This window comes from Pinus tabuliformis, chromosome 1_2 (assembly GCF_031772625.1).
Source record: "Pinus tabuliformis cultivar Carrire ecotype Pingquan chromosome 1_2, CPIR1, whole genome shotgun sequence".
Classification (NCBI taxonomy): Eukaryota; Viridiplantae; Streptophyta; class Pinopsida; order Pinales; family Pinaceae; genus Pinus; species Pinus tabuliformis.
Window position 1 is genome coordinate 676,773,240 of NC_142298.1, and position 11,613 is coordinate 676,784,852.

The window sequence follows — 11,613 nt, forward strand, 5'->3', positions numbered from 1 at the left end:
TGTGCACCAAACTTGTTTGGTTCTTTAATTCAACACTCCCTACCAATCAATGACTTTAAATCACAAGAAAAATTTCTAACAAAAACACATGCCCAATAGTCTACAACTTAGCTCACTATTTTATATAACCGAGCGATGAATGTTTAGGATATGCATGTTGAGGAGGTCTTTCTTCTATCTGAAGAACAAATTTGATGCATGATTCAACAATGTGGCTCCTTCCACCATGATTGAGATGGTGAAAGTAGGGAGGATGCAGACTATGAGATCATATTTTTGTGAGGTTGTCCATTGCAATAATTTCAAAACATATGCATCACTTCTTCGTTTAAAAATTTGTATTAAGAAATATTTTTATAATTGAAGTAGATGAAATGTTTCACTATAATAGTTTATAAAAAAATTATATATATATATATATATATATATATGATCCAGATCTTGGGGGGCCCCCAAGATCTGAGTAATTGCCACACCAGGAAGTGAAAGAAGAAACTGACACAGTAAACCAACTCAAAAAAAATCAGAAAGCTATTTTTTTTTTTTAAGATTAGAATGATGATTGCCACTACATTGTCCTGGACAATTTGCCCTCTTACAAAAGGAGGCTTGTTATTTATAACATTTTTTAGTTACATTACCATGAGTAAATACCACGGGTGAGAAAATACCATGGGTGGATAATACTATGGGTGAGTTATTTATAGCCTTTAGTTACATTACCATGGTTAAACATCATGGGTGAATTTCATTAGGGGAGTTTTGAGGTCTAAAATGGGCCTCCTAAAGAAATTATAAAATAATAGTGGAGATATTAAAATAAGACTAGATTAATTTTAGAGGGAAAAAGGAAAAGAAAAACTATTTTTTCAACTTATTTTCCTATGTGTTTACTATTATTTAGAGTAGAAACACCTGTTGGATGCAAAATTTGATTCTTCATCCAAGGAGTACTCATGTTGCATACTTTTGGTGGAACTTACTACACAAAAAATGAGAAATACATGAAAAAACGTGATTGCAATCATGTTTTTAATGTATTTCTCATTTTTCATGTAACAAGGTCCATCAAAAGTATGCAACATGGGTACTCTTTGGATAAAGAAAGAAATTTTGCATCCAACCAGTACTCCCTCTCGAAATTTGAGTAAAACTTTAGGGAAATAAGTTGAAAAAATAATTTTATTATTTTTTAATCTTTTAACATTTTTACTCCAAAAATAGTGAATTATCCCCCATGGTTGACATCATCATCTTGAATCCTATTGGTTCTTATAAAATTTATTTTGGTTGTACATTTTTCTTAGGAGGCCCATTTTAGACCTCAAAATTCCCCTAGTGTTCATTGGAATCATTCCTCCCCCCTTAGGAAGCAATGGTCCTCATTGCATGAAGTTCTCTTTGGAGAAGCCTTTGTCAAGGATGAGTTGTGGATGACCAAGTGTTGTTGAAGATAAGGGTTTGGCATGGTTGACACATAATTGAGGGTTTGTGGATGACCTGTAACCACGATGCACGAAGATCTGAGGATAAGGATACCCTGTAATGCTTGTGATCCAACTGTGATGTTGACAGTGTGTGGCCAAGCAAATGGATTTTGATGGCAAGGGTTTTGTGTGGTTGACCCATAACAATGATGAACAAAGAGTCGAGGATAAAGATAACCTGTAACACTGGTAGGCCAACTGTGAGGTGGATAGTGTGTGGTTGAGAAAATGGACTTCATTGGAAAAGGGTTATGTGGTTGACCCATAACAATGATAAACGAGGTTTTGAGGATAGAGATACCCTGTAATGAACCTCAAGATCACTTGTTGATCTATCTGGTAGAGATCTGGTGGCTTTTTCAGAAAGAAAATCATTATATTATATTGAGGGTATATATACAAAATATTCAGATAGATCTGCATATAGAAATACTCCTGGAGATGGCCGATAGAGTATAAAGCATATCATGAAACAGATAGCCAAAGGATTTATAAGAGATCGCCATCGGACCGTCAAGTATCAAAATGAACAAAATGGAAACATAGAAAGACAAGCATACAACACCATTCAGCATATTGGTAGATAGAGTGCAGAAAAAGAAGAGAGAACATATTTGGAGGAGATAGTAGAATCCTCGAAAATTTTGAGGTTCCTCCACTTCCAAAGGCACCATATAGTGATAGGAAGGATCGGACGTAGAACAACCTCTTGTCGTCCCCACCAGGCAAAAGCTGCATCAACAGAGATGAAGTTAAGATGCGGAAAGGAAAGAAACAGAGCAAGTTCATACCAGATTTGTTGAGAGACCGAGCATTTGAAGAATAAGTGGAAGTTTGATTCCTCCTCCATTTTGCAGAGGACACATCTGCTTGGCCCATGCCAAGATCGCTTCCTTAAAGAATCCCAAGACAAATTTTTGTTGAAGAATACCAGCCAAGAGAATAAGGTCACTTTGAGGGGGCAACCAAGCTTCCACCAGTAGACTGGAAAACGCAGATGATCTTCATTTGAAGAGCGCATTAACCCACCCAGATGGAGAGAGGATATGAGATTGTTCCATAGAGGGAGCAGGTCCTGTGGGAGGCCGATGTCGCGAGCATCCCATAGCGTGGGAGAGAGTCCATGCCATTCCTTGATGATGCGATCCCATGTGAAAAAGCCAGATCTGCGGAGAAAAAAAAGGAGCGGAGGAGGAACCTGTAGATTGCCCTTGAGGCCAGCGAGAGAGTCTAGACCAATGAGAATCTTTCTGCCTGTGTAAATTTTCCATTTGAGATTGTTGAGAAAAAATCGCTGGATCCTTCTGAAACTGAGCCATATGGCGGAACCCTGTTGAATGCCAATGGAATCAAACCTGGACCAGTATTCAATGCCTCTACCTTTTTGATATTTCTGGCGGATAATTTCACTCCAGGGATTTGTGCCAAAAATGCCCCTCCATAGGGATTTACAAACAAGAGCATTCCCAAAGAGCTTTATGTCCAGAAGGCCCCATCCACCAAAATTTTTTGGCAAGGTGAGGAGGTCCAGTTTGGCAAGATGGATTTTCCCCCGATCGGCCTTTGCTCCCCAAATAAAATTGGCGATGATCCTGTTAATTGCTTGGATGATGCAGGCCGGGAGAAGAAAAAGGTGACCCCAAAATACCGATAGCTGGGATAATACCGATTTGACGAGCACAACCCTGCCACCCAGAGAAAGGGAACGGAAGCTCCACTGCGCAATCTTGCTGTAGAAACGGTCGATAAGCCATCGCCAGTCCCCCTTCCTGTAGGATCGAGCCTTTAGTCGAAACCCGAGATACTTGATGCCATCAGATAGTGGTTTGGATTGTATTCCAAAACGCTGTGTTATCCAAGATATCAGTGCCTCATCAGCTTATCTTTGTAGATTCTCACAAGACCCATAACAATTAATCTATCAATAAATCTACATGCTTTTATCGTGCTTAAGAAAAACACCTTTTCTAGGCAAGCCATCTCAACCATATAATCTGAAGCTTGGCCCACTCCGATCGCTGATGCTTTTGAGGTAGGGTTCTGAGAATATTGTATCCATTGATACTTGAAGCAAAATAGAATCTAGTGAAAGCAGATGTAGGTGATAAGCATGATCCTACATCTCCATTTGGGTATGGGGTTGTGCCTGTCATTACATCCTTGAATAACCAAAATAACCAATTTGGTGGCAAAAAAAATACAATACCTAACACCCATCCTATGGGATATACTGAAGTGATAACTGTGAATATCATGTTTACTTTCAAGATAGGAATGCAAATAACTGCACACAACCATAATACAACATTTGTAGTAACCTTGTATTTTATGCCAAATCTTCGAAAAGGGAATGCCTCCATCTCCAGCGTAAACCACTCGTGTAGCAGTTGTTGTTATTGAAAGGCCCTCAACAAAGCGTAGAAATATTTCCCCGTTGGAACCATGATACCGCCCATGAAATGCATCATATATAATATGTGCGGGTACAAATTGGCTAGCTATTTCATTGTTTGTAATTGTATCATATAAATATTTGAAGTCTTGGATGCTAAAAGTAAGAGCTAAGATGTAGGGCAGCGCCTAACGAGCCATATATAGGGTATTAAATGCCCTTGAAGATGCACGGGGCATAACCCGTTAACACACGAATTGCGAAATTCGCCACTAAATAAAAAAAGCATTTTGTGTGTTAACGGGTTATGCCCCGTGCATCTTCAAGGGCATTTAATACCCTATATATGGCTCGTTAGGCACTGCCAAGATGTAGGCCCATCCAAAAACTGATATAATTCCTAGACTCGTGAGTATGGAAATTGGATCATGACTTCTGCACCTTTTGTTTCTTTTGTGGATTTCTATTAGTTGGCCGGACCTCAGCATTTCTCCAGCAAATATGTAAATGCATACCCAAATGGGGAAACAAATAGTGAAGAGTGTAGGAGAATATGTTTTCATGATTGTATTTGTGGGAGATTCTTGCATTGGGAATTGTCATCTGAGTGCTTGCAAAGCCCAACTGTAAATACTCCAAAAATATGGAAAACCAAGCATTAGATCCACTTACGGACAACCAATCCTCTTACGCTCTATCAAATCCCTTGGATCTTCACTCTTATAGCCCCAAAATTCCACAAGTGGGTTAGGAGTACCCGTGCTGGGTTTGGTCCACAAACACTTCCAACAAGGGCATTGTGGGAATCAAACTCTGAAACAACGACAACCTGGTACTCTATGACAAATTAAAGAAACTAGTGTGGCAAAGTTTCGATCATGCGACCGATAACCTCTTAGTCGGATAGTCACTGGACATTGGAAGGGTGAAGAAACTGGTCAAGTCGTATGTCGAACAAGAATGGATCAGAGGGACCTTACAGTCTTGCAATTGAAGCCAGAGGACTTGCACTGTATGTCAACCTTCCCGAGCCTGTGCCACACTGGACTCTCAACTTCTACGAGGGGAGTCCAAGGGACATCTATGCCATCATGTACACCGACACGAAGTCGATGAGTAGGATAATGTTCCTAAGCGATCTAAGCCAAGAATGGATATCGTTAGATGATGGAGATGAGATTGGCCAAATTCACTGCCCCATCAGAGTTTACGGCACCAGAACTCTGCAAGCTTCCTTTTGACGAAACCACCAGGGCTCTCTCTGGTTTTAGCACCCCCAAATTTAATACGATTATGTCCTTTCTGAGATTGGTGTCTGATGGAGATTTGAGAACGTATACTTACTCGTCTATATCAAGTTGAATAAGTGGGACATGACATACCAATGATTCTGTTGTTGGTGAGGAGTGCCTGGGTGTGATCTTGTGAGAAAATTTGGAGGATTAGGGGTTGTTTTTAAAAGGTTTCAATGTGTGGCCTGTGCTCAAGCCGATAGCTTCAAATGATCTTGTAGTTGCACTCTGCTCTCCCTTCCTGACTGTAAAGCCGCATTTTCAAACTCTTCTATACGGTCAAAATGTGCCCTTGTTTGTGGTTGATATGAACATCGAGCTTCTCCAACAATAACCAACTAGATGGGTGAGGTTACTCGAGAAGAGTGCAACATTTGAAATGAAACAGGAGATCTAGTTTGTTGTGGTAAGATCTGCTCTATTATGTTGGAGTAGTGTCGGCTACGTTTCTTTTAATGACTTTGTCTCGGAACTCACTTTGTCTCCACAGAATGGTCGCCCAAAGCCAAAGTATCGAAGACAGTATAAGAAGTAGTGTCGACTACGTTTTTTTTAATCGTGAGCTATGTCAAATGGATTAGGAACATCCTAATCACTTTTTAAACAAGCCCTCGTTCGATGTGACCGTCTTATCCAATTGCTTCAACTCCTCCGTCAACATCTTCAAGCTCATCAATCAGCAGAACCCTAGAAGTTATCATTACTGTTGAAAGAGACACACTGCAAAACCCTCCGTAAAGGAATTTGTAAAGGATTTTCGCAATGAAACCATAGAAAACATCAAGACCCGTCCAACTTTTGACCATGTTAGGTAAGTGATGAGTACTCTTTGTTGAATTTCCACAATCTTGGGTGTACGTTATAATCTTAGAATCCCTCACGCTGCCAAACCAAGAATCTCAACAAAAACTACTTTGCACAACGAAAAATATAAAGCAGTGAATCACATATGCACAAGTATACACAATTTTAACAAATATTGTACAATAATGTACAACCCAATTTTTATTATATTAAACCAAATCTAAATCATACAATAGTCTATGGAATACAAGATACAATGACAATCTTCGTTGTAACTTCTATGTCGTATCTTGTCTTGCCAGTCCTTTGCTACTGTATTGCTCTCTAGCGGCCCCTTAGTCCATCAAAGCACAACACAGATTCCAGGAGGGATGTCATCTAAAACTGTTGCAAGTCACTTCTGGTGCATGTACACTGGTTGATCCAATTTTCTCTCTAGGCTGGCCAATACCTGAGCTCCAATCTGCCTTCTAGTAACCTCTTTCGTCCATCAAAGAGCTACTCATAAGGTTCCAAGCTTCACCCAATCTTCAACTATCTTCGTCACTTCAAAACTGCTAGTCTAGGGCTACTTTGGGTAGCCAACACACTGCGCTCCACTAAATCAATGACAACGAATACTTCATTGCAAATTCTGCTCCTAGGATGGACTTTTGACCTCAATGAAAAGTCCTTCAAATGGTACCCACACGCTACTAAAATCTGTCCACACTAGGGCACGATCCCCAACATCAAATCAACCCTAAACACATCATAACATACCTCTATTTTAGGACTGTTCTTCTGCAATGTAAGTCTGGTCCTCGTTAGGGAAGAATACATGCTGATGCAACTCCTTATTTCCCCTTCCATACTTCCTCCAAGGCTGCGGTCTCGCTGTCCCAATTTCCTTGTGTTTAGGACTGCCTCCTAGGAAGAGTTTAGGCCTCCTAGTCCTCTCCTTTCCACCCAGAATTCCTCCGGACCTCTGCAACACCCTTCAGTGGTCTTCAACGCACCTTAATAGGCCTCTCGCCCCCCTGCAATGGAACAATCTATGCGGCGCTCAAACAGAAGCACCACACAACAATTGTGCACCTCCAAACAACCCTTAAACGCTCTCTTTTACTGCGGCATGCTCCTGCAATTAGCTCGGACCTGTGGTGAAGAATAACCCTGCCCATAACAACCCTATCCTCTACGCTTTGTCCTCCTTGGCCTATGGCCAGTTCATAGATGAAATGATGACTTGATTTGATGTTCTTGGATGCTAAAATGACTCACACATGACTTTAATTTATATCCTTTCATGTGGCTCTTGTTTAGTTGTCATAATGTCTCCAACTACTAGGCCGACCTTGACCACGCCCACACAACATCCTCAAAAATTCATATCTCTAGTTCTAGAGCTCTGATTTGAATGATCTTTGAAGCATTGGAATTGCCACGCCAAGTTATATCACCCCAAATTTTCTCATGCTCAAACTCTTCATGGTTTTGGCGCAAATACCGATGGGTGAAAAACCCCAAGCTTGGGTTCTAAGCCCACAAGTGACACTTGTGGCGCTTTGCCCTCCAAACCCCGAACCCTAGGGCTTGGAGTACCTCCCAAGCTACTCAAAAATAAAACTTCCAAGACTAAGAAGTAACTCATCATTATCATTACTACTACTCGCAACACTCACCCAACTCTTGGCACTCACAATTGCATCAATCCCTGTTCTATGAACTACGCCTCTCTCAGAAGTGTCGATGTCACTGGAACCATCCTGCTACTTCTTCTTCTCCTGTATCACGTTCCAATCCCTCCATGATTCTTTCTTAGCATATGTGGAAGCACCCTTGCTCCCCACAGACCACACACTCTTCTTGGGCTGCAAAGTCTTCCTCTGACCATGCAAAATCCTACTAGAACTCGACTCCCTCTGAACCTCTAGGATTTAGATGTTCTTCTCTAGAACCTATACCTTCCCCTATGAAGCTTGCACCTGCAATTGCTTCTCTAGAACCTACACCTGCTCCACCTGCTTCTTCCTATGATCCATAGGCTTTCCCTTAAGCCTGTATAGACCATGCGCTCTAACTTGAAGCACAATCCCATCGGAGCTAGAGCCTCTAGGCCTGAGTCTTTCCTTCCCATCTTGGAACAAGACCTCAAACCCCTTCTTCTCGATCACCAAGACATATATCACACTATATTTGAGTCCTCGTACAAACAATACATCCTGGACCTGCATTACTTGTCTTGTCTCCATTCTGAATGGCACAACTCCCGATCCTCGGATCTCCTTCTGAATCTTGTTGCCCAACACCATGTGCAACTTCGAGTCCCATTCAACGAGAGTCTCAAAAACCTCATGTGACCCTATCATATGTTTCGTTGTACCACTTTCCATGTACCATCCATCCTCATCAATAGTACCCTGCGAAAAATGAGAGATCATGGCAAAGGCCTCCTCCTCCAATCTCCTGGTCAGAGCATCTAACTCAGTAGAGTTGGCAACATCGATGACCTGCTTTCCTTTTGTCTTCTCGTCATCTCCCTTATTCTTCATCACACATCTCGATGAAAAATGACCCATCTCACCACAATTGAAACACTTGACTTTACTAAAGTCCTTCTTACCCTTCATTCGTGCTGCAAGTGCCACATCATCATCGAAAGTCTTCTTCTTTGGATGAAGATCCCTGTCTTGCAACTCTTCCTGAATTAAGTCATCCCAGAACCTATCCCAGTTTGGCAACTTCTCTCTGGAAACAATCCCTTTGATGAAGGACTTCCATTCCTCGGTGAACCCTTTCAAAGAAATCCTCACCATATTTGAATTTGAAATAGTCACACTAACGATAGCAAGCTCATCTATGACCTGAGACAATCTCGTCAGATACGAAGTCACTCCTTCACCTTGTATCATCTTGGTGGAATTCAAATTATCCTCCAATACCAATACCTAGTTCTTGTTCTTATTTTGGAACAAATTCTGAAGAGCCATCCACATCTCATGTGTAGTGTTCTTCTCGGACAAATGAGGTATTAGGGAATCCTTCACACCATCAAGGATGATCAATCTCACCCTCATATCCAAATCCTCATACACTTCCAGCTCCTTTGGGTCAGTTGGATTCTTGATGGCTTTCTTGGCGAACTCCCAAATCTTGTTGACCTGCAAGACCAACTTGATCCTTTCCTTCCATGGACTATAGTTGGACAAATCCTCCAACCTATCCTCATACTAGACACTAGCATGCAACTTTGACATTGTCACCTACAATGTGACCAACTCCCTCTTAAGCTATACTTCGTTGTGCACAACTATGATTCATTGACTTCCAAAGTAGCTCAGACACGCTCTAATACCATGTTGAATTTCCACGATCTTGGGTGTAGGTTGGAATCTTAGAATCTTCGACGCTACTAAACCAAGAATCTCAACAAGAACTACTTTGCACAACGAAAAATATAAAGTAGTAAATCACATATGCACAAGTATACACATTTTTAACAAATATTGTACACTAATGTACAACCCAATCTTCATTATATTAAACCAAATCTGAATAATACAACAACCTATGGAATACAAGATACAATGACAATCTTCACTGCAACTTCTATGTCGTATCTTGTCTTGCTAGTCCTTCACTTCTGTACTGCTCTCTAGTTGCCCCTTAGTCCATCAAAGGAAAACACATAGAGACTCCAGGAGGGATGCCACCTAACACTGCTGCAAGTCACTTCTGCTACATGTACACGGGCTGATCCAATCTGCTCTCTAGGCTGGCCAATACCTGAGCTCCAATATGCCTTCTAGTAACCTCTTTCGTCCATCAAAGAGCTACTCATAAGGTTCCAAACTTCACTCATTCTTCAACTATATTCTTCACTTCAATACTACTAGTCCATGGCTACTTTGGGTAGCCAACGCACTGCCCTCCACCAGATCAATGACACCCAAGAATTCACTGCAAGTTCTGCTCCTAGGATGGATTTTTGACCTCCATGAAAAGTCCTTCAAATGGCACCCATAGGCTACTAAACTTTGTCAACACTAGGACACAATCCCCAACATCAAATCAACCCCAAACACATCATAACATACCTCTGTTTTAGGACTGTTCTTCTGCAATGTAAGTATGGTCTTGGTTAGGGATGAATACATGCTGATGCAACTCCTTATTCCACCTTCTAGACTTCCTCCAACGCTGCGGTCTAGCTGTCCCAAGTTCCTTGTGTTTAGGACTGCCTCCTAGGAAGAGTTTAGGCCTCCCAACCCTCTCCTTTCTACCCAGAATTACTCCAGACCTTTGCGACACCCTTTAGCATTCTTCAACACACCTTAATAGGCCTCTTGCCCCATGCGATTGAACAATCTCTGTGGCCCTCAAACAGAAGCACCACACAACAATTCCACACCTCCAAACAACCCTTAAACCCTCTCTTTTACTGCATCTTGCTCTTGCAATTAGCTCGGACCTGTGGTGAAGAATAACCCTGCCCAAAACAACCCTAATCCTCCATGTTTTCTCCTCCTTTGCGTGCGGCCATTTCATAGATGAAATGGTGACTTGATTTGATCTTCTTGGATGCTAAAATGACTCACACATGACTTTAATTTATATCCTTTCATGTGGCTCCAACGAATTCTTGAGGAGGGCTTGTCTAGATGTCATAATGTCTCCAACTACTAGGCCGACCTTGACCACACCCACACAACATCTTCAAAAATTCATATCTCAAGTTCTAAGGCTCCGATTTGAGTGATCTTCGAAGCGTTGGAATCGCCACACCAAGCTCTATCAGCTCAAATTTTCTCATGCTCAAATTATTCATGGTTTTGGCCCAAATCCCAATGAGTGAAAAACCTCGAGCTTGGGTTCCAAGCCCACAAGTGACTCTTGTGGCGCTTTGCCCTCCAAACCCCGAACCCTAGGCCTTGGAGTACCTCCCAAGATACTAAAAAATCAACACTCTCTCCATAATTCTCAATAAAACGAAAAACTCAACAGGGAAGGAACCCCCGCTTTGATACCACTGATATGGATCTTGGCCCCCCCCCAAACAAAATCCAAGTGATTGCCACACCGAGAAGCGAAAGAAGAAACCCGCGCAGTAAACCAACCCATAAAATAAATCATATTTTTTTTTTTAGGTCAAAATGATGATTGCCACTACATTGTCGTGGACAATCTACTCTCTTACAAAAGGAGGCTTGTTATTTATAGCCTTTCATAGTTACATTACCATGGGTGGGAAAATACCATAGGTGGATAATATTGTGGGTGAGTCATTTATAGCTTTTAGGCACATTACCATGGTTAAACACCATGGGTGAATTTCCATTCAGAGCAATACATATACTTTTTTTATTTACTCTTTAAAGTTAGTTTTTTTTTTTTTTTACAAAGTGTGGTATTTACCGAAGCAAAAGTAGGAATCTAAACTTATTTAAGTTTGTATTTGATATTAAGAACAAGCATAAAATTGAAAGAAGTCAGAATGTAAAAGAAAATTTTAATAATAATATTATTGAAAAAGAAGTTTATAAAGTATATATTATATGATCTAACTTTCCATTATTATACTTTTTTAAGTTTAAAGTAATACCAATTTTGAAACTTGTGTTGTTTGAATGTTGTGTTAAAAAGCCAATTAACAATC